Source organism: Salmo trutta, chromosome 10 (assembly GCF_901001165.1).
Source record: "Salmo trutta chromosome 10, fSalTru1.1, whole genome shotgun sequence".
Classification (NCBI taxonomy): Eukaryota; Metazoa; Chordata; class Actinopteri; order Salmoniformes; family Salmonidae; genus Salmo; species Salmo trutta.
In genome coordinates, this window is record NC_042966.1 from 5,034,788 (window position 1) to 5,059,734 (window position 24,947).

General features: G+C 41.8%; 1 protein-coding gene and 1 long non-coding RNA gene across 3 annotated transcripts in view; one reads left to right on the forward strand and one right to left on the reverse strand.

Annotated features, from left to right (window-relative positions):
• Positions 1-8,730: 8,730 nt before the first annotated feature.
• The window catches only part of LOC115200991 (uncharacterized), a 70,464-nt gene continuing 54,247 nt past the window's right edge, over positions 8,731-24,947 (reverse strand). Inside the window, exons 2-4 of the long non-coding RNA XR_003879653.1 lie at positions 22,834-22,923; positions 13,156-13,321; positions 8,731-8,889 (exon numbers count right to left, since the gene is read on the reverse strand). This is a non-coding gene — a long non-coding RNA (uncharacterized LOC115200991). The remainder of the gene's footprint in view (positions 8,890-13,155; positions 13,322-22,833; positions 22,924-24,947) is intronic.
• Positions 10,188-24,947, forward strand: part of dnmbp (dynamin binding protein) — a 111,501-nt gene continuing 96,741 nt past the window's right edge. The window contains exons 1-2 of one of the 2 annotated variants that reach the window (XM_029764169.1): positions 10,188-10,562; positions 20,038-20,184. The gene's annotated coding sequence lies outside the window, so the exon portion shown is untranslated. The remainder of the gene's footprint in view (positions 10,563-20,037; positions 20,185-24,947) is intronic. The other variant, XM_029764168.1, reaches the window with a different exon arrangement.

Here is a 24,947-nt window from a genome sequence, read left to right on the forward strand (position 1 = left end):
GAGGTCTATGGACGGGAAGATAATTCAGAAAATGAAGCTTGAAGCCAGCAACGTAGTTTCCAACGCCAGTTCATAGGGAGAGAGTGGCGAAGACTAAGGGCAAGCTACACCATGAGGAGATCAATAAGGGCCCAGTTTCCCAAAAGCATCTTTCCTACAACTCCCGAAAATGTACATTTTATTTCCAAAAACACCACAGAGAGTGAATAGTTGCTAAGTGCGTTGTTGGAGCATGTGTCAATACTGATAGGATCAAAAGAAAGGGTGTACTGGTCTTGGATCAGCTTTCTCCATTCAAATATTTCCTTAACATTAGAATAATTTCATAATACTGACGATGGATCAGCTCCTAGAGAGATATTACCACCTATGGCTGCAAATATTGAGACAGCTTATTTTTACCCAATAAAAATGCACTAAATCACTGATTTGGCACATCATTGCGCTCGTCAGGCCACACATCATGAAATATATTGAGACAAATTACAGACAGTAGGCTACGAGTAGAAAATTAGAACTCAATTGATTCAACATGAAATGTAGGCCTACTTCAATATGATTGAAATAGACCTATAACCTACTGTTTATATTTTAATGCATGTGTAACAGTTTTGCATGTGTAACAGTTTTGCACACATCAACATCAGACACCCTCGAAGTATCGTTACCTATCGCTCCACAAAAGCCGCAGCCCTTGCAGAGCAAGGGAAACAACTACTTCAAGGTCTCAGAGCAAGTGACGTCACCAATTGAAACAGTATTAGCACGCACCGCTAACTAGCTGGCCATTTCACACCAGTTACACATGGCAGTCATCTCGGTTTTCTTTCTTGTTTGTATCAATTGCAAAGTGTGTGTGTGTGTGTGTGTGTGTGTGTGTGTGTGTGTGTGTGTGTGCGCGCGCATGTGTGTGTGAGGCAGCCGTTTTCAAGTGAAAAGGTAATAACAATGATTTTGGGAAACAGCTCAGAGATTTAATAATGCTCCTACGAAGGTTCTAACGAGGAACTTAACCTTAAGATGCTTTTGGGAAACTGGGCCCAGGTGAGGAGCACAAAGTGACTCTGAACTTTGAGGAGGAATGGGGGAGTTCGAACTATGAATCGGATTAGGTTGACTGTGGTAAAAGATTTGATTGGGGAAGTTGTCAATGCTAAAGTGTTAAGAAATGGGAGCTGTGAGTAGGCAGGGCAAACCCATTGAGCTGTTGAAACTACCACAACTAAAAAAACACATGGAAACCAGAGATTTTTACATCACTGTTTAGAGGACACCGTGCAGAACACAGTCAGCTACATTTTGGAATGTTGTATTTTGATATGAGGGTCACGAGAAAACAGAAGAAACCTGAACACTGCTCTTGCTTGTATATCACTGCTCTTTATTAAGCTAACGTATCGGCCTCAAGTTCTTCGTCAGATATTGGTTTACTTTAGGTAATATATGTGATGTCACGATAAAATGTGTTAATATTTGTACGAAAACAGCATTTAACAGTTAGCTAGCTTGATGCTAACCAAATTTAGTTTGGCTAAGCACTAGTTAGCTCTTGGCTAGTTGGTTTCAGTCAATGTTACCTTACATGTTAGTGGTTAATAATGTAATGGTTGTAGCATTGTTTCGCATAGACCTCCAGTAATTTATAGTTTTTTTTGAAAATGACACTGATAGTACAGAGTTATATATAATGTGTAGATGTATAGTGACGCCATGGGCAAGTCCCTTGACGGGTACGAGGAATGATGGGAGGACAATATGAAGGTAATTATCTTTCCACACAACAGCAGCGTCCAGGCCTCCAGAGTACTCACCCTATCGCTAGCTGTATGGACTGGAGCCACAGCTGTTTACTGAGGTATACAATGCAATTGTATATACAATTATTGCATATACTGTAGTATAAAAAAATTGTGATTTACTTAGTGTTTGTCTATGCTATTTTTGTATAACGTACTTTGAGATCACTGAAACTCCACCTGATGTGGTGGAAGTTGTCGAACCAGATCAGAACGCCATAGAGGACTACCTTCAGGCACAGACTGAAGGATGTGGAGGTTTCTGACTAGGTAAAAATGATTGTCCACTGTTGATTCATTTTTTGGCCTTCCAAGATATGTATTTGTAATAATATGAAATATAATTGCATTTATTTCTATTATCAATCAAGGTGAGACTGAACATAGACAAGGCGCAGGAGAAACAGAAGAGCCACTGGAGGAGAATCAAGGGGACCAAGTGCTTCGACATCCGGGCGAATGACTTGGCTTGGAAGAAGGACGAAAGGAAGGCGAGACCTGGGAAATATTGCTGCTCTTTCGCTCCTAGCTGGGGTTACCATCCGTTGAGGTGAATATAAAAATCTCAGATGATAACTATTTGTATTTGCCACCTCGTGATGGGCAGCATCGCCATGCTGTCAGCAGTACCAACACTGGCCCAGGGGTTTCTCCAAATAGTCAATCTCAAGGCTAACCACTGGGTCACATTAAGTAACCACCGCTTCCAAGTAGGTATAGTTAAGGTGTATGACTCCAGTGGTTATGACACCACCCTGGAGTTTCTCATTTTCCAGGGACCATCCCTTACCTCCCTCATCAACCTCACTAACAAAAAATGTGTTCTCCAAGACCTAGGGGTTCTGCCCAACATCCAGACCCACCTGATGTCCTCCATTACCTGTTCTCCAGGACCTAGGGGTTCTGCCCAACACCCAGACCCACCTGATGTCCTCCATTACCTGTTCTCCAGGACCTAGGGGTTCTGCCCAACATCCAGACCCACCTGATGTCCTCCATTACCTGTTCTCCAGGACCTAGGGGTTCTGCCCAACACCCAGACCCACCTGATGTCCTCCATTACCTGTTCTCCAGGACCTAGGGGTTCTGCCCAACACCCAGATGTGGATCCACCTGATGTCCTCCATTACCTGTTCTCCAGGAGCTAGGGGTTCTGCCCAACACCCAGATGTGGATCCACCTGATGTCCTCCATTACCTGTTCTCCAGGAGCTAGGGGTTCTGCCCAACACCCAGATGTGGATCCACCTGATGTCCTCCATTACCTGTTCTCCAGGACCTAGGGGTTCTGCCCAACATCCAGACCCACCTGATGTCCTCCATTACCTGTTCTCCAGGACCTAGGGGTTCTGCACAAAACACCGAGATGTGGATCCACCTGATGCCCTCCATTACCTGTTCTCCAGGACCTAGGGGTTCTGCCCAACACCCAGATGTGGATCCACCTGATGTCCTCCATTACCTGTTCTCCAGGACCTAGGGGTTCTGCCCAACACCCAGACCCACCTGATGTCCTCCATTACCTGTTCTCCAGGACCTAGGGGTTCTGCCCAACACCCAGACCCACCTGATGTCCTCCATTACCTGTTCTCCAGGAGCTAGGGGTTCTGCCCAACACCCAGACCCACCTGATGTCCTCCATTACCTGTTCTCCAGGACCTAGGGGTTCTGCCCAACACCCAGATGTGGATCCACCTGATGTCCTCCATTACCTGTTCTCCAGGAGCTAGGGGTTCTGCCCAACACCCAGACCCACCTGATGTCCTCCATTACCTGTTCTCCAGGACTTAGGGGGTTCTGCCCAACACCCAGACCCACCTGATGTCCTCCATTACCTGTTCTCCAGGACCTAGGGGTTCTGCCCAACACCCAGATGTGGATCCACCTGATGTCCTCCATTACCTGTTCTCCAGGACCTAGGGGTTCTGCCCAACACCCAGATGTGGATCCACCTGATGTCCTCCATTACCTGTTCTCCAGGACCTAGGGGTTCTGCCCAACACCCAGACCTACCTGATGTCCTCCATTACCTATTCTCCAGGACCTAGGTGTTCTGCCCAACACCCAGACCCACCTGATGTCCTCCATTACCTGTTCTCCAGGACCTAGGGGTTCTGCCCAACACCCAGACCCACCTGATGTCCTCCATTACCTATTCTCCAGGACCTAGGTGTTCTGCCCAACACCCAGACCCACCTGATGTCCTCCATTACCTGTTCTCCGGGAGCTAGGGGTTCTGCCCGACACCCAGACCCACCTGATGTCCTCCATTACCTGTTCTCCAGGAGCTAGGGGTTCTGCCCAACACCCAGAGCCACCTGATGTCCTCCATTACCTGTTCTCCAGGACCTAGGGGTTCTGCCCAACACCCAGACCCACCTGATGGCCTCCATTACCTGTTCTCCAGGACCTAGGTGTTCTGCCCAACACCCAGACCCACCTGATGTCCTCCATTACCTGTTTTCCAGGACCTAGGGGTTCTGCCCAACATCCAGATGTGGATCCACCTGATGTCCTCCATTACCTGTTCTCCAGGACCTTGGGGTTCTGCCCAACACCCAGATGTGGATCCACCTGATGTCCTCCATTATCAACCACCCTCCAACTTTTCATTATATCAGCTACTGTTATTGTCATGTTGTCATTATTTGCTAAGAAAGAGCAAGAAAACTATCAGACTTGGCACATAATGTGAGATGCACAGATTAGCTAAAAACACTAGCACTGCAAACACTCAGAACAAAGAGAGCAGCAGTGCCTGGACTTTTGCAGTCTCCCTCTTCGAGCCCCCTTCCGAGACTGACTGCCTGTTGAAAACAAATGACCGGCAGAACCTCCCATCCACATAGCACCCACCTCCTCTCTATTCCACACACCATAATTCAGTATTTCAATCTGTGATGGCCATGTGAGTATGCAAAAAAATCTGTGAAAGTAAATTGACAGAAATGTACCAAAAAATATCAACGTTTATATATTTAAATCTAAAATATTGGTTTTCACAGCTGTTTCATAAGGTGTTCATTATTGTAAATTGTAACGTATCCCTTGATGGTATTTGTTAGTTCAACATTAATTATTGTTGTATCATAGGACATACAATAGATATATATTCAGCCACAAGGATGTACTAATGAGCTATGGTTTTATTAAAATGTTTAAAATGATAAAAAATATTATTTCAGTGTAGATAAGGGAAGGTCTGTTTAAAATGAAAACATGCCAGCCAGACAAGCCAGTGTATTAATCAAATGTGCATATGAATGGAGTGGAAATTTGCTGACTTTGTGATCTGTAAGGTAAGCAACGAAAATGTGTGGGGGGGCATCGAAATGATATTATTTATCCCCGATAACTGTTTATTCATTAAAAAAAACATGAATCACAATGCTATGGCCTATGCAAAGGAATAGGAAAACAAAAGCTTATTATATATTTTTTTTATATTTTATTTTAAAGGATTTTCTTTTGCAATTTAGTACAAAACAAAAGCACACAAGAAAAAAAAGAAAAAAACACAGCTGCCAGACATATGAAATGAAGTATTGCTTAGGCAAGACATGGGACAAGAATAGAGCAACAATGACAGTTACAACAACAGTAAGTGGACCTAGTCAGTTTTCACAGTCAGTCTCTGTCCAGATGGTCCAGAAATGGACCCCAAACATTGACAAATCTGATGGAGCAGTTGGTCCTAAATTAATATTTTCCAACTTAATTTAGTGTTAATCATTTCTGCTAGCCATCTACTTAAGGAAGGGGTAAGACTTCCATTTTGTCAGGAACATTTTTTGGGGCAGCCACCGTTCCAAACATCAGAGCATGTTGTTCCTCATAGGACGATCTTAGAACAGACTCTAAGCAGCCAAAGAGAGCTAGTTCTGCGCCAGGGTCAATGGCCCTCTCATATACCTTTGAGTACCAATCAAAGATGTTCCTCCAATAATTATTGAGTAGGGGGCAGAGCCAAAAAAGATGAGTTAATTGAGCGTCTCGTCCCGTAAGCGGGATCAACATCCAGCGAAAAACTCCTAGCGACATTAGCATAACGAAATTTAATATATATATTTTTTCAAATATAGGACTGTCTCATATCGTTTTATAGATACACCTCTCCTGAATCGACCCACGTCGTCCGATTTCAAAAAGGTTTTACAGGAAAAGCAAAACATTAGATTATGTTAGAGGAGTACATGGTAAAAGTAGCAACATAGCCATTTTCCGACCAACCACATGCATCACAAATAACCAAAAAACAGTTAAATGCAGCACTAACCTTTTACAAACTTCATCAGATGACACACCTAGGACATCATGTTACATAATGCATGCATTCTTTTGTTCAATAAAGTTCATATTTATATATAAAAACAGCATTTTACATCGGCGCCTGACGTTGACTAACTATTTTCCCTCAAATGCATCCCGGGAAACAGTGCTACAATTTACTCAATTACTATTCGAAAACATTTTTAAAATGTAATATTGTCATTCTAAGATTTATAGATGAATATCTCTTGAAAGCACCTGTCATACCAGATTTAAAAATAACTTTACTGGGTAATCACACTTTGCGATAAAAGGGGATGCAATACTCAGAACAATAGGCTAGCAATACAGGTCAGCGCCATCTTGGAACAATCGCATATCACATCTAATCTTGTATACTATTGTCAATAATCCCTTACCTTTAGTTGTCTTCATCAGAAAGCACTTCCAGGGATCCCAGGTCCACAACAAATGTATTTTCGGTCGAAAAAGTCCATCCTTTATGTTCCATTAGCTTGCTGTTGTTAGCGCGTCTGAAGGCTGTATCCAAATGCTCCGTCGGGCGCGGGACAGCGGTTTCGAAAAATAACATTTTTCCCCCATTTAGGTTCGTTCAAACATGTCAAACGTTGTATAACATAAATCTTCAGGGCCTGTTTCAACAAGAGAGCCAATAAGATTCGAGGGGGGCGATTGTATTGTGTTTCAAAACGTTTCAAAAGGAGGGGGTAGACAGGGCCGCCGGCGTCATAATGGTGATGGCCCTCCCCCTGTGACCAATTTCCACAGCGTCTCATTCATTCAGTTTCGACAGTAGAAGGCTCAAACCACTTTGTAAAGACTGGGGACATCTAGTGGAAGCAATAGAAAGTGCTCAATGAACCATTGCTCACTGTGTGAATTACAGGCAAAGATGTGAAGTTGAGTCCACAATTCAGAATTCCACTTCCTGTTTCAATCAGTCTCGGGGTTTTGACTGCCATATGAGTTCTGTTATACTCACAGACACCATTCAAACAGTTTTAGAAACGTTAGGGTGTTTTCTATCCACAGGTATTAATTATATGCATATCCTAGCTTCTGAGTTTGATTAGTAGGCCGTTGAAAATGGGCACAAATTTTTTTCAAAATGCGCTGTGGCGCCCCCTATCCTAGGGTAACGTCAAGAGGTTATCCTGTTGAGGACAGACGTTCCGCTAGCGGGACCCCGTTCCGCCTGCGGAACCCCTAGCCAACAGCCAATGGCATCGCACGGCGCAAAATACAAAACCAACTAAAATACCACAATTCAATTTTCTCAAACAATCAACTATTTTACACCGTTTCTGGGCAGGAGTAGTAACCAGATTAAATCGGGTACGTTTTTTATCCGGCCGTGAAAATACTGCCCCCTATCCCAAAGAAGTTTTAACTAACCTCCAGACGAGCTTCAATGCCATACAACACTCCTTCCGTGGCCTCCAACTGCTCCTAAATACAAGTAAAACTAAATGCATGCTCGTCAACCGATCACTGCCCGCCCGTCCAGCATCACTACTCTGGACGGTTCTGACTTAGAATATGTGGACAACTACAAATACCTAGGTGTCTGGTTAGACTGTAAACTCTCCTTCCAGACTCACATTAAGCATCTCCAATCTAAAATTAAATCTAGAATCGGCTTCCTATTTCGCATGCTGCCAAACATGCCCTCGTAAAACTGACCATCCTACCGATCCTCGACTTCGGCGATGTCATTTACAAAATAGCCACCAACACTCTACTCAACAAATTGGATGCAGTCTATCACAGTGCCATCCGCTTTGTCACCAAAGCCCCATATATTACCCACCACTGTGACCTGTACGCTCTCGTTGGCTGGTCATCGCTTCATACTTATCGCCAAACCCACTGGCGCGAGGTCATCTACAAGTCTCTGCTAGGTAAAGCCCCACCTTATCTCAGCTCACTAGTCACCATAGCAGCACCCACCCGTAGCACGCGCTCCAGCAGGTATATCTCACAGGTCACCCCCAAAGCCAATTCCTACTTTGGCCGCCTTTCCTTCCAGTTGTCTGATGCCAATAACTGGAACGAACTGCAAAAAACACTGAAGCTGGGGACCCATATCTCCCTTACTAGCTTTAAGCACCAGCTGTCAGAGCAGCTCACAGATCACTGCACCTGTACATAGCTCATCTGTAAACAGCCTATCCAACTCCCTCATCCCCATACTGTATTTCTTTATTTATCTTGCTCCTTTGCACCCCAGTATCTCTATTTGCACATTCATCTTCTGCACATCTACAATTCCAGTGTCTAATTGCTATATTGTAATTACTTTGCCACCATGGCCTATCTTACCTAATTTGCACTCACTGTATATAGGTTTTTCTTTTTTTCTACTGTATTATTGACTGTATGTTTGTTTATTCCATGTGTAACTCTGTTGTATGTGTCGAACTGCTGTGCTTTATCTTGGCCAGGTCGCAGTTGTAAATGAGAACTTGTTCTCAACTAGCCTACCTGGTTAAATAAAGGTGAAATACATTTTTTAAATATCTTTAATTGCTACGAACGTTGTTGTTGGCTTACTTATTTTTCTACTACAACGTGCATCTGTTGCAGATTGAGCGGGTGGATTCATGTAATTTAATCTGGTAAGTACTGCTTCAGAGGACAGTGTCTTCCAGAAAATTATTTTTATTCACAAAGATAGTCAATAATCAGAATAAAATACTCTTCAAAGTGTTCCTCGCACATACTGTAACCCCTTTTCTTCAGGTCCTCAAAGGACTTCTGCAGATTGGTCCCTATGCCTGATGTTTCTCAGCCACATCTTCCTCCTGAATAATTACAAAAGTGTGTAAGGTTTAATCTCACATTTTATTATACTATATTTTGTGTTATTCTCACTTAAAATCTGATCATAGGGCAACAGAACATAAGTAGTTGCCTATATAACATTTTATTATTATTATTATTATTATTTTATTTCTACCGTCATTTAAGAGGTACTTAATGGTGTTCTACAACTCGATAAATGACTTTGCAATGACCCAGTGTCACAAATGATGGCTTCTATTGATTGTGCAGCATACGCTGGGATGGCCTTGGATGTAATATGGCTGTGCACATTGGTAAACTAACATTAACTAGCCATGCTGCCTTATGCTAGTTGTGTTAAACCCAGCTATAGATTTCTTTCATTACTGGTAGCTAGCATGTTTTATTTATCAGTGATTATTGCTTTGGTGGTTGATTCGATGGGTAGTCATGGATACAGCACACTACAGAGTACATAGTCAACAACGTGTGCCTCACCATGCAATATTTACTCCAAATGCATCTTCTCGTTATTTATGACCTTTCAACGTCTGTTGGAAACTGGAAAAGGGATGTTCCACCCTTCCATTTTATTGTTAATTAACAAGGTATTTATTGATGACGTGTTTCTTATCATGAAAAATTGTTGATTCACAAAAGGAGTACTAGTAGTGGGAAAACGTTCAAAGAAATCGATTTCTAGCTATTTAAGTCAAGTATGTTTTGTTTTTTTAGTTGTGAATTAGCTAGCCAGCTAGATATCTACTTGGGACAGCTAGCTAGCTACCGCCAAGTAGTGGATTATTTTAAGGCTATTTGTGCCTTACTGAATATGCATGACGTTCATTAGGAAAATGCACTCGTCATTAAAAAAATGAATCTCCATAAACAATTAGGTAAGTCAAGTCTACCAAACGTTTCTATAACTGTTTGTTATAGCTTCTAGTTTTGGAAACAGAAAACTGTATGGAGATCAAATGTTTCATTTATGAGAAAATGTGCAGAATATCGGCCAAAATCCATCTAGCTCAATCTTCTCCCACTGCCAGCCACTGGGCTTCCTCTCACATTTATACCCCCGGTGAAATATCTGTCTCGTCTATCTGTGGTAAAACCATGTCTTATTTTCATTCAGGCAGAGTAAGGGCAGCCATTGGGTCCCTCTCGTGAAAGGGGAGGTGACGTTGACGTCAGAGAGGAAGAGGCGAAGCGAGAGGTTTCACTCTTGCTAAAATCGGTCCAAAATAAACCCAATAAGTTTCGATGGGCTTATTTTGGCCCTAAGCTTGTCGCCTGCCTTCCCGCCTTTGGGACAACGACTCCCATTGTTAGGGCGGAGACATGAGCATCTCGCCATTATATATATATTTTTAAGTGAACGGGGAACTACCCTGAGATTCAACTGTTATAGGATGACAGCTGATTCCAAGACTATGACACACATGTTGGCAAGCGACTTTTTTTGTAATGTGTGTAACCAATTAGCGTTGGAAGTGATTTGTAGACCGTGAACGTGTCTGTTTTGTAAAGAACATTTTATCTTACTTGCAGTAGGCGGTGGATGTGGCCGCAGAATTTTTCGCCTGAGTATAAACGAAAGACAGCAACACGGACCGAAAGTTGGATAACTTGCCAGACTGAAATATAAAGACTTGATTTGACCACTTCGGTAACTTCATCACGGATGCTACAGGTAAGCGTTCAGGAGGCAACTTTTGCTTTTATTATGCTTTTACATCAGATCTATTTTATTTTCATGCAAGGAGAACGCACGAACGATCACATGATGAGCGACATATGTCCAGCCGACCAATTGTCACATTATAGGCTACTTTGTAACAGTCACACACTTACCACCAATATAGGCTGCTATATTGTATTTTAACTGCTGCAGCTATGGCGATATTGTTACCTCTACAGATGTCTTTCCTCTCCCATAAGTGATCATGAAACCAGTTGCAAATTATGATTTTTACAAAACGCATACAATTAACATGTTTTAAATGATTGCTTAATATATGAAACGCAATCAATTACTGTCGTAGGGCTATAGGCTTCTCAACCACGTCAGCAGAAGCCAAAAGTTCTTAGGGCTACTTAACGAGGGACGTGGACGGAGTACCTAAGTTATAGATGGTTGTGTCACCATACCACTAGCAGGACTTATGTGTATAGGTTGAGAACGAGGCAGTGGATGGCATTACCAGTCATCTGACAAACGTAGCCTCGTCGGTGTCAAGGTTTGTAAGGCTAGAGAAAACATTGACAAAATATGATGCCTGCAGGCCTAGGCTGAAACCTAGGCCTGCGACGTGACGTTGGAATAACCCATGCCGACAAAAACGACGTGTAGCAGGTTTTTTATTTACTTTCCAAAAGCATAATTTGTCTTCTGTCAAAGCCTATACTTGTTTGTACACAACAGATACCCAGCCTACCGTTACGCTTGTTTACACTAAGTGTGTTTTCATATATAGTCCTCTTTAAAATAACCGATTGCACTCTGGGGTAAAAAAAAGAAGCCAAATAACTCCGTTATTTGTATTCACACTGCCCTTGCATTTGAATGAGGACTCAATAATTTTCCCATTTCACTATACGTATTTTGTGGTATGAATCAGCAATGTGAATTCAAAGCTATGTTTAGAAAGGACCCAAGATCATTTCCCAAAATTAACTCAATGCACTCTGGGTTTTTACAAAGTGCAAGACGAGCCATTCTATCAGAATGGTGTTATCGGACAGTTAGATATACCAACTTACATTTTGGAAGCTAATAGATTGCATTTAATTAAAATATGAGACATTATAATTACTCAGAAGATAATATTAACATGTAAATATTATTGGTAACTGAACAAATATAAAATTAATAACTAACTGCAGACTAAATAATGCTGTAATTGAAAATTGCACTCTCAATGAAGACTACTGCCCCTTTAAGAGTAGATTTTGTACACTTTGTTGTGATACTTACCAAGTATGTTTTCTTCTCACACTATTCAAACCCCACAATCGAATAAACGGCTTATGAAGATCTCACCCTATAGATCACATATTGCAAACAAATAGTCTTCAACTAAAAACGCATTTTGGAATTTCTGTTCATCCTTGACAGTCATTATCCAAAAACAGCGCTTTTTTTTCTCTAAAATATTTCACTTATATTAGTTTTTATTTGATTACTTTATTTTTCATTCCTTAGTCATCATCATCTCCACTCAGGCAGTAGCAGGCAAAAAGCCAGACAACGTTCTCTGTGATCCCCATATTGTACTGTCTTTAGACAAAATCATTTTTACTCGTTCTTCAAAGTAGTTAAGGCATACTATCCAAATCAAATGTATTTATATAGCCCTTCTTACATCAGCTGATATCGCAAAGTGCTGTACAGAAACCCAGCCTAAAACCCCAAACGGCAAGTAATGCAGGTGTAGAAGCAGGTGTAGAAGCACTATCCCTCTCTCGAAGTTGCGTTGTGTTTATTCCTGTCACATTTGGTCTATGCGGTCTATGGGTACCTAACCGGCGTAAAAGTGTATCCATCTCTATCCGAGCTGTAAATATCAGGCGCAATTGATTATGGTCATTGTAGGTAATTACCACATTTCTGTGCTGAACTAGGTTAAATATTTGCTTAAAGAAAACTACAACTCCCTTCAGCCCAGCGACACTCATAGTTCTTGATTTGATTTCTCTCTAGAGAAATGACAAGTCGGTCTCACAAAAAAACAAAACTAAAGGCAATTAAAGTATTTGAACCGACGTTGTTCAATTAGTTGTTTAATAACCAGAATAAATACTGAAATGTCTGTTAATCACTCAGCACTAGTTCACATTGCACTTCAATTCCACAGTCCGGTTCCCTTTTTAAATGAGCCAAACTCGGTCTCAGTTTGGGTCGCGGGAATCTTTTGAGGGGTCTGAGTTCCTTTGGCGTGTTCACACTACACACAAGTTTTAAAAAGTTGCCTGAAAGGGACCAATTGTGAAACACCCTAAGCTTCACTGGGGTCGGAATGCAATCATGGTTACATTTTAAGACACCGTGGAGCCGGAGCGAGATAAGGGTCGGAAAACGTACCTCAATGCAGGGATGGGATATGCCACTGTACTTCAAATGTTACTTTTATCCACACTGATACATTGAAGATACTGCTAGTTTTTCTAGGAAACTGCCATTTTCATCTTCATGCTTGCTAGCATTTGGCACTGCAGCAAATTTTGGAGTGTCAGTGTAAAAACTGCTCGCTGGAATCGTCTGAGCGCTTTGCTTTTGAGCTTACCTGTTAGTGACTGAATGCTGATATACTTGGTTCTGACTCGCTACAGGCTGTCCAGCAAGAACAGTATGGATGCTTCTCCGTCCAGAACTTTCATTATCTTCATCACTACCGCACACTATAGTATTCCCACTGAAATCTTTAGTGTACATAGGATGGACTTGTGGTTCTAAAGGGAAGAAACATATACATATGACAGTATTAATATAGTTGTACGTGCAATAGGAATATACAACAGGAACAAAGAGGATATTCACATAGCAGCATATACAGTACACATCAGCAAAAATTGGTCCGCGGGCCGACGGCCCATCCCTGGGCTAGATTTATGGCCCCTCTCTCACCGACTTGGTGTTTCTGGTGCCACAGAGTTGTAAATCTGAGCATGGTTCTCGAATTCACCAGAGCATAACAGTTGCGTGAACTATGACAGCGCAGTGGTATTGTGCTCATACAAATAACCACCTGTTAACAGTATAATCTACTGTCTTCAACGGAAATGTGTCTTCCGCATTCAACCCAACCCCTCTGACTCAGAGGGGTGCGTGGGGCTGCCTTATCGGACAGCCAGGGATAGTTGCAGCGCGGGGTGGAATAGGCTATATAGGATTCGTAGTTCTTTGTGTGCGATTTTAATAAATAAAAAATTGCAGAAATGCTTTGAAAACAGCTACTGCGGCATTTGTTTTCGCTATAAATGTGATCAAACTTTACTTTTATTAAAATATATATTTGCCACTGCTCAACAACAACAATCTTGGTTGACCAACAAACAATCGACCAGTCAACCAAATGGGGTCAGCCGTAATTTCAACATATTTATTAGAGAAACCAAAGTGCTGTAACAGCCATACATTTAAATCAAATAGCCTAGTACACAGCAAAACCTTTCAAATCAAAAGGCTACTGCACAGAAAAACGAGGACAGTCGGATGCATTGCAAATTCACAACCGGGACAATTGGACAGCCACATAATAAACTAAAGCACTGACCATTGGGAACAAGGTCAGAATGACTCCTTTTTAAAAGAAGGCTTGATCCATGAATTCAATATTTAAATTGGTAGCCTAGCCTACAAAACCAAAACATTCCAAATGTTAAAATCAAAAGGCCTGACCGGATTAACATGACATCAAATAACACGGCCATATCCTTACCCCTTTACACAATCAGAAATGTTTAGCTTACATGAAAGGCTATACAATTCAACACAATCCCGACATAAAAAAGCCTATTGCAGAGAAATGCAACTATTTTTGCCATGCCTTTTGAATAACCAAAAAATAGGCTACCTAATTAAATGCTCTCCGTAGGCTAAGTAAAACAATTATTTAAGGACAAATAAACATTGCCATTATTTAGGTATTGATCATTATTTCGATTTTTAAAAGATGGAGTGAAAATTGTGTTAAATGAGGCAATAGTCAGTCACAGGATCTCTCTCGCATTGCAAATTCAGCACATGTACTCACATGCCTGATATAGCTAAAGTACTGATTAACAGAAGATGGCGCCGATAGAGATGGCAGCTTTGCTACTAGTCCTTAGGAAACAGTGTTTAAAAAAAAATAAAAAAATTAGTATTATTTATTACATTGTTGGCCCAGAAAACCTTAAGTGTAATTACATACAACCAGGAAGGACTATTGGATATCAGAGATGTCAACTTACAAGCACAACGAGCACTATGACCAGGAATACGACTTTCCCAAAGCGTATACTTTGTCTGCACGTCCCAGGGCCTTTGAGCTGATTCCAGAGGCTGACCCAAAACAACGCCGCCGGTGGAGAGGGTGCCGGAGCGGTCTTCTAGTGAGGCTTCGGATGCACGCACACCACCCACCGCTTCCCAGTATATTACTCGCTAATGTCCAGTCCCTAGTTAACCTCTCTAGGGCAGGTGGCACCAAATCGTCCCACCTACGTAACAGCCAGTTGAATCCTGTGGCGCGATTTTCAAATACCTTAGAAATGCTATTACTTCAATTTCTCAAACATATGACTATTTTACAGCTATTTAAAGACAAGAGACTCGTTAATCTAACCACACTGTCCGATTTCAAAAAGGCTTTACAACGAAAGCAAAACATTAGATTATGTCAGCAGAGTACCCAGCCAGAAATAATCAGACACCCATTTTTCAAGCTAGCATATAATGTCACAAAAACCCAGAAGACAGCTAAATGCAGCACTAACCTTTGATCTTCATCAGATGACACACCTAGGACATTATGTTATACAATACATGCATGTTTTGTTCAATCAAGTTAATATTTATATCAAAAACCAGCTTTTTACATTAGCATGTGACGCAAACTTCCGGCGAATTTACTAACAATTTACTAAATTACTCACGATAAACGTTCACAAAAAGCATAACAATTATTTTAAGAATTATAGATACAGAACTCCTCTATGCACTCTGTCCGATTTTTAAAATAGCTTTTCGGTGAAAGCACATTTTGCAATATTCTAAGTAGATAGCCCGGCATCACAGGGCTAGCTATTTAGACAACCAGCAAGTTTAGCCTTCACCAAACTCCGATTTACTATTAGAAAAGTTTGATTACCTTTCCTGTTCTTCGTCAGAATGCACTCCCAGGACTTCTGCTTCAATAACAAATGTTGGTTTGGTCCAAAAAAATCCATAGTTATGTTCCAACAGCGGCGTTTTGTTCGTGCGTTCAAGACACTATCCCAATGGTAAATAAGGGTCACGCGCACGGCGCGTTTCGTGACAAAAGATTTCTAAATATTTCATTACCGTACTTCGAAGCATGTCAACCGCTGTTTAAAATCAATTTTTATGCCATTTTTCTCGTAAAAAAGCGATAATATTCCCACCGGGAATCTGCAATTAGGTAAACAGCCGAAAGAAAATACAGCACGGGGTCGACTCGGGCACGCGCCTAATTCCTTTGTCCTCTGATCGGCCACTTGGCAAAGGCGATAATGTGTTTCAGCCAGAGGCTGCCTTGATATCGTTCAGCTTTTTCCCGGGCTCTGAGAGCCTATGGGAGCCGTAGGAAGTGTCACGTTACAGCAAAGATCCTCAGTCTTCAATAAACAGAGCCAAGATGAACAAGAATTTGTCAGACAGGTCACTTCCTGTATGGAATCTTCTCAGGTTTTTGCCTGCCATATGAGTTCTGTTATACTCACAGACACCATTCAAACAGTTTTAGAAACTTTAGGGTGTTTTCTATCCAAAGCCAATAATTATATGCATATTCTAGTTACTGGGCAGGAGTAGTAACCAGATTAAATCGGGTACGTTTTTTTATCCGGCCGTGTAAATACTGCCCCCTAGCCCTAACAGGTTAACAAAGTTGACGAAATTAGGGCAAGAGTTGCTTTCCAAAGAGATATGTGGGATTGTAACATCTCTGTTTCATGGAAACATGGCTAGCTGGGGACATGCTGTCGGAGTCCATACAGCCAAAGGGATTTTCAGTGCATTGTGCCGACAGGAATAAACATCTCTCCGGTAAGAGGAAGGGCGGGGGTGTATGTTTCATGATTAATGTGTCATGGTGTAATTGTAACAACATACATGAACTCAAGACCTTGTGTTCAACTGACCTAGAATTCCTCAGTCAAATGCTGACTGTATTATCTCCCAAGAGAAATCTCCTCGGTTATCGTCACAGCCGTGAATTATCTCCCCGCAAGTGGATACCAAGACGGCCATCAAGGAACTTCACTGGACTTTATGCAAACTGGAAACAAGATATCCTGAGGCTGCATTTATTATAGCTGGGTATTTTAACAAAGATAATTTGAGAACAAGGCTACCGAAATTCTAGCAGCATATCAATTGCTATACACGAGCGGGTAACACGCGCGACCACTGCTACTCTAACTTCCGTGACGCATACAAGGCCCTCCCCTGCCCTCCTTTTGGCAAATCTGACCATGACTCCATCTTGTTGCTCCCCTCCTATAGGTAGAAACTAAAACGGGAAGCGCCCGTGCTTAGGTCTATCCAATGCTGGTCTGACCAATCGGATTCCACACTTCAAGATTGCTTCGATCACGTGGACTGGGATATGTTCCGGGTAGCCTCCGGCAATAACATTGACGTATACACTAACTCTGTGAGCGAGTTTGTAAGGAATTGTACAGGAGATGTTGTACCCACTGTAACTATTAAACTTTTCCTAACCAGAAACCGTGGATTGATGGCAGCATTTGCGCAAAGCTGAAAGTACGTATAACCGCATTTAATCATGGCAAGGCGACTGGAAATGTGACCGACTAAGACAAGCAAAGTGTCAGTATAGAGTGGAGTCTCAATTCAACGGCTCAAACACGAGACGTATGTGGCAGGGTCACCGCCTGGTACGGCAACTGCACCGCCCACAACCGCAAGGCTCTCCAGAGGGTGATGCGGTCTGCACAACGCAACCGGGTGCAAACTACCTGCCTTCAGGACAGCTTCAACACCCAATGTCACAGGAAGGCAAAAAAGACCAAGGACAATAACCACCTTTCAAAAATATCCCATTACAAATGAATAGTTCTGTCTGTGTCCTTGAGCAAGGCACTTAACCCTAATTACTCCTGTAAAGATAGGCATTGTATTGTTAGATTATAGGAGTAACTTTGGTAGGTCTGAAAGATTATTCCTCCCCTCAAGTTCAATGGTCGGCGTTTGATGGCGCGCCAGTGCGCACTGCCTTCATTGTGAGGTCCCCGTCTTGGCCGCATCAAACCTGAGTAGCGAGTTGCACAAAGTAGGCCTACATTTGGTCGCGCCAAGTACGTTCTTCTCATTTTTGTCCACTACAATATTAAAACTTGTCCACATGGAGGACATTCCCCTTGTCGGCTTCTTTTCACTATTTTTCTTTTTCTGTAGCTTTTATTTTGCATCAGTGAAAAAAAGCCTCCATCAGCGCAATCAACAGTAGCCTAGGTCAAGGCTCCTCGCTCTCTCTCTCTCTCTTCAGCTGGACCTGGCCGGCCTAAGCTATATGTTTTATTGAGTTTCAATTTGCTGACACACAATAAGCTCACACAGTTGTCATCACCTCATACAGTGCATTCAATTAACAGAGGACAGGTCCAACCGGGTCCAGTTGGTAAATCAATTTTAATTGCACATACCTGCGACTCGTGGCAATTATATTAGACCAGGCCCAGATCTGAGACAAAATGTCAGAATTTAGTACCTGGACCCTCTTGGGTCCGGATCGGATATCAGATCGTTTCTCAAAAATGTTTTGTGATATAAATGTAAAAAGCATGTCAAACATCCTTTCTTCCAAATTAAGTTTGAGAATTGACAGAACAATCTGAGACACAGAAAAAATGTTGCGTAAAACAACCTTTTTATCTTTTGTTGTGAGGTATTTATATTCTTCAGAATCAATTGGTATGTATCATTAATTGAAATGACAAGTAGGCTGGGTCATTCCAAGAATAGTGCCTTTTGGGTAGGAGATCTAAAAATAAATGTCCTGCTTTGTGGCATTTCGCGAAGGCTCTATGTTATACTGATCGCGCTATATGTTTTTGTGCATGTAGATGCAGTATGGTTGTCCTTGTTGGATAGGGCCATTGGATGTCTTTCAGCTATGTTTCTATTGGCGGATTATTGCTAAATATACAAATTGACAAAACATTTTCCAGTTTCTGAAATGCTACTACTCACGTAGGCTGTGCTTTGGAATCGGACACTAACCACACAATCCATTGGGAAAAGCAGAAAGAACTGACCAGACTGCAATGTGTTTTAGTGATTCCTCTCATCAACACAAATTAGATATTTTTTTTATTTGTTAGCTACATGGTGACATTCAAATATACATGTTTCAACTGGAATATAGTGAAGAGGATTCAAAACGGAGTTTGATTTAGCCAGAACCTCCGCTACAGCTGATACGAAGAGGGCAGATGCCAAATATGGTGGCTAACTAAGATATTTTTCCTGAAGCCACCCAGCTAGCTAAATTAACTTAAGTTAGCTATCTACTGAAACCCGTATGGTGTATTTAAACAATAAGGCCCGAGGAGGTGTGGTATATGGCCAATATACCACGGCTAAGGGCTGTTAGGCGTGATGCAAAGCCTGGATACAGCCCTTAGCCGTGGTATATTGGCCATATACCACCAACCCCCGAGGTGCCTTACTGCTATTATAAACTGGTTGCCAACGTAATTGAAGCAGGAAAAACAAATGTTTTGTCATCCCTGTGATATACGGTCTGATATGCCAATCAGCATTCAGGGTTCAAACCACCCAGTTTATAATGCTGCCTAACATACTACTGTGTTACAGTGGGGGGAATCAAATATTTTCTTCTGTTTGCTAACATAGGTAGGTAGCTAGCTAGCTAAGTTGGCTGAACAACTACAGGTAGCCACATTAATGACAAAAAATAGAAGCAGTTTTACAATCTGAGATCTTTTGTAAAACCTTTTCTCTTTAGTAGTAAATATGGCTAATAAGCAGCAAGTTACAACCAGCCATCAAAAGCTAGGTTTACCAGCAAAAGTTAGCACATGACTGGAGTTGGCTAGCTAATTAGCCAGGCACCTGCTAACTTGCTATGCACCATGCCTCACGTTTGCAAACGTGTAACATCAGCAACTGTAAATCATTTCACTAGTTAGCTATGTAACAATTGACAAGGGTTGACATTGGTTATGATTATGACCGTGGATGCATTTAAATCTCACAAAATGACGAATGATGGGATTCCCAACAGGGGTAAATAACAATTATTGGCTAATAGTGAGGAGAAACAATGCAACAATTTACTGTTATATCTCTCTCCAAAACTGATACACTGGTTTTACTATAGAAATATTTGCCTAATCATGCCTGATATACATGGCAGTAGCTAGATACTGTATCATTTATCTTTTTTGTCTTACAGACAATACCGTGTGGGCTTCCTTCTGGAGTGGATTCTAGATGGAAACAGATTCCTTTCCCTGCGTGTATCATTGTAGCAGATCTGTATCCCATGAACTATATCCGCTCGCTGGATCCGACGTTATGCTGGATTTAGTTCTGACTTTTGGTAATGGATATTCTAGATCATTTACTGATTTAATTACTGGTATAATTAATTGATCAAATTTAATACATTTGGTTATCCTATTCATTTGGTTGTCCTATTACAAATAAGTAATTCAAGGTTTTATTTAGACTAAATAAGTTGGAGAATGAAGAAGTCAACAGATAAAATATAGAGGCAGAATATAAAGGGACACAGCACAGTTATTGAGGTGAGAATCTCTACACGTCAACTGAGGGAACAAAACATTAAGAACACCTTCCGATGTCACAGGCAGGCCAAAAAGATCATCAAGGACATCAAACTTTATTTGTCACATGCGCCAAATACAACAAGTGTAGACCTTACCGTGAAATGCTTACTTACCAGCCCTTAGCCAACAATGCAGTTCAAGAAGAGTGAAGAAAATATTTACCAAATAAAGTAATTAAAAACAATTAAAAGTAACAATAATGAGGCTATATACAGGGGGTACAGATACTGAGTCAGTGTGTGGGGGTACAGGTCAGAGGTCATTTGTACATGTAGGTAGGGGTGAAGTGACTGCATAGATAATTAACAGCGAGTAGCAGCAGGGTACAAAACAAATGGAGGGGAGGAGGGTCAATGTAATAGTCCGGTGGCCATTTGATTAATTGTTCAGCAGTCTTATGGCTTGGGGGTAGATGCTGTTAAGGAGCCTTTTGGTCCTAGACTTGGTGCTCCACTATCACTTGCCGTGAGGGAGAAAAGTCTATGACTTGGGTGACTGGAGTCTCTGAAAATGTTATGGGCTTTCCCTCTCACACCGCCTATTATATAGGTTCTGGATTGCAGGAAGCTTGGCCCCAGTGATGTACTGGGCCGTACGCGCTACCCTCTCTAGCACCTTATGGTCAGATGCCGAGCAGTTGCCATACCAGGCGGTGATGCAACCTGTCAGGATGCTCTCGATAGTGCATTTTCTACAGCTGCACGACTGTCTTGGTGTGTTGGGACCTTGATAGATCGTTGGTGATGTGGACACCAAGGAACTTGAAACTCTCGACCAGCTCCACTTCAGCCCCGTCGATGTTAATGGTGGCCTGTTCGGCCCTCCTCTTTCTATTGTCAACGATCAGCTCCTTTGTCTTGCTCACATTGAGGGAGAGGTTGTTGTCCTGGCACCACACTGCTAGTTCCCTAACCTCTTCCCTATAGGCTGTCTTATTGTTATCGGTGATCAGGCCTTTCACTGTTGTCGTCAGCAAACTTAATGATGGTTTTGCGTCGTTCTTGGCCACACAGTCGTGGGTGAACAGGGAGTACAGGAGGGGACTAAGCATGCACCCCTGAGGGGCCCCGGTGTTGAGGATCAGCATGGCAGATATGTTGTTGCCTACCCTTACTACCTGTGGGTGGCCCGTTAGTCCCAGGGTTCTTAGTTTACTGATGAGCTTTGTGGGCATTATGGTGTGGTGTAGACTACAGCTGAGCTGTAGTCAATGAACAGCATTCTCACATAGGTGTTCCTTTTGTCCAGGTGGGAAAGGGCAGTGTGGAGTGGGATTACTTGATCTGTTGGGACGGTATGCGAATTGGAGTGGGTCTAGGGTTTCCGGGATGATGCTGTTGATGTGAGCCATGACCATCCTTTCAAAGCAGTAAATGGCTACTGACGTGAGTGCCACGGGGCGGTAGTCATTTAGGCAAGTTACCTTCGCTTTCTTGGGCACAGGGACTATGGTGGTCTGCTTGAAACATGTAGGTATTACAGACTTGGTTAGGGAGAGGTTGAAAATGTCAGTGAAGACACCTGCCAGTTGGTCCGCGCATGCTCTGAGTACACGTCCTGGTAATCTGTCTGGCCCTGTGGCCTTGTGAATGTTGACCTGTTTTTAAGGTCTTGCTCACATCGGCTACAAAGAGCGTGATCACACAGTCGTCTGGAACAGCTGGTGCTCTCATGCATACTTCAGTGTTGCTTGCCTCGAAGCAATAATAAAAGGCATTTAGTTCATCTGGTAGGCTCGTGTCACTGGACAGCTCATGGCTGGGTTTCCCTTTGTAGTCCGTAATAGTTTGCAAGCCCTGCCTCATTCGACGTGCATCAGAGCCGGTTTGGTAGGTTTCAATCTTAGTCCTGTATTGACGCTTTCCCTGTGTGATGGTTCGTCTCAGGGCATAGCAGGATTTCTTATAAGTGTCTGGATTAGTGTCCCGCTCCTTGAAAGCCGCAACTCTAGCCTTTAGTTGGTGTGGATGTTGCCTGTAATCCATGGCTTCTGGTTGGGATATGTACGTACATTCACTGTGGGGACGACGTCGTCGATGCACTTATTGATGAAGCCGATGACTGAGGTGGTATACTCCTCAATGCCATTGGATGAATCCCAGAACATATTCCAGTCTGTGCAGCAAAACAGTTCTGTAGATTAGCATCCGCGTCATCTGACCACTTCCGTATTGAGTGAGTCACTGGTACTTCCTGCTTTAGTTTTTGCATGTATGCAGGATTCAGGGGATAGAATTATGGTCAGATTTGTCAAATGGAGGGCGAGCGAGAGCTATGTATGCATCTGTGTGTGGAGTAAAGGTGGTCTAGAGTTTTCTTTTCTCTGGTTGCACATAGATCCACACACACTGCTATATGTGTGGTGTACTATACAGCCAAATAAATGTTAATGCACTTACTTGCTAACTTTGCTTGTGTTGTCAGCTGAGATATGCCGGGAGATGACACTGTCGTAGTCAAACGACATCAGGAGGGCTAGCTTGGAACATCTGAAAATGGATTTTAAATAACAAATTTTAGCATTAAAAAACTCAGATTTAACACGGCCGATAATTTCAGGTCCAGTACCATCGTTGGGCCGTTGGTGTGAGATTCAGCACGCTACTGGCATTACACATCTGGCTAAAATATTACTATATCTCTTCTGGAGTCACTTTTTTTATAGATAACTTTGACACCTTCTGGAAACAGAAGGTACTATACAGGAATGACGGAGTCCATCCAAATCATCTTGGCTCCTGGACTCCGTCCACGCATTTCAAGGCTGCATTATCAGTTCAGTTAATCCCTACCATTGTGACAATGAGTTATCATAATGCTGCATTAAATGTACATTATCCTAGGGTGTTGGCAGACACAATGTAAGTAACTTAATTTATGTCCCCCTAATTGCCCTGATACCTTTGTTAACCCTAAAGCTATTGTATGCAGTAATCATGAGCTTATGATCCAGAGTTACTGTTAGCACTGAGGTGGTGTTCCCTAGTAGGAAGACCACTTAGTGCAGGGTGAGCTGCACAATCAGCTCCAATATAAATAACATGAGCAAGTCTACTTCTGATAAGCTTCCCAGTAAAACATTAAAGACAATCAAGCAACCCAGAAAAGTGATAAAAATGGCCCATATTAACATATGCAGCTAGAGAAACAAGGTCCATGATGTCAACTTGCTAGTCAGAATATGAACGTCATTCGTTACCATCTCTGAAACTCACTTAGATAATACCTTTGATGATACAGTGGTAGCAATACATGGTTATAACATCTACAGAAAAGACAGAAATGCCAACGGGGGCTGTGTTGTGGTCAATATTCAGAACCACATTCCAGTAAAGCTTAGAGACGATCTAATTTTAAATACTGTTGAAGTAATATGGCTACAGGTTCATATGCCTCACCTAAAGCCCATTATTGTGGGAAGCTGCTAGAGACCACCAAGTGCTAACAGTCAGTATCTGGATAATATGTGTGAAATGCTTTATAAAGTATGTGATATCAACAGAGAAGTATATTTTCTGGGTGATTTTTTTTTTTTTTTTTTTATATATATTTTTTTTTATTTTATTTAAAAAAAAATATTGACTGGCTGTCATCAAGCTGCCCACTCAAGAAAAAACTTAACTGTAACCAGTGCCTTCAACCTGGATCAGGTTGTCAGTCAACCTACCAGGATAGTTACAAACAGCACAGGAATTAAATCATTAACATGTATTGATCACATTTTTACTAATGCTGCAGAAGTTTGCTTTAAAGCAGTATCCAAATCCATTGGATGTAGTGATTGCAATATAGTAGCCATATCTAGGAAAACCAAAGATCCAAAGGCTGGGCCTAATATAGTGTATAAGAGGTCATACAAGAAGTTATGTAGTGATTCATATGTTTATGATGTAAAGAATATTTGTTGGTCTGTGGTGTGTAATGAAGAGCAAACAGACGATGCACTAGACACATTTATGAAATTGCTTATTCCAGTTACTAATAAGCACGCACCCAATAAGAAAATGACTGTAAAAACTTAAATCACCTTGGATTGATGAGGAATTGAACATTTGTATGGATGAGGCAAAAGGTATGGCAGCCCAACTGATCGGCAAACATACTGCAAATTAAGAAATCATGTTACTAAATAAAAACAAACTATGCTCAAACAAGTTAAATACAATTTTTTGGGAAAAGCCATCTCGGCTCCATCATTCATTGAATCAGATGGCTCATTCATCACAAAGCCCACTGATATTGCAAACTACTTTAATTACTTTTTCATTGGCAAGATAATCAAACTTGGGGATGACATGCCAGCAACAAATGCTGACACTACAAGTATATCTGACCAAATTATGAAAGACACAAATTGTACTTTATGGAATTCAAAAGTCAGTGTGGAAGAGACGAAAAATTATTGTTGTCTATCAACAATGACAAGCCACTAGGGTCTGACAATCTGGATGGAAAATTACTGAGGAGAATAGCGGACGATATTGCCACTCCTATTTGCCACATCTTCAATTTA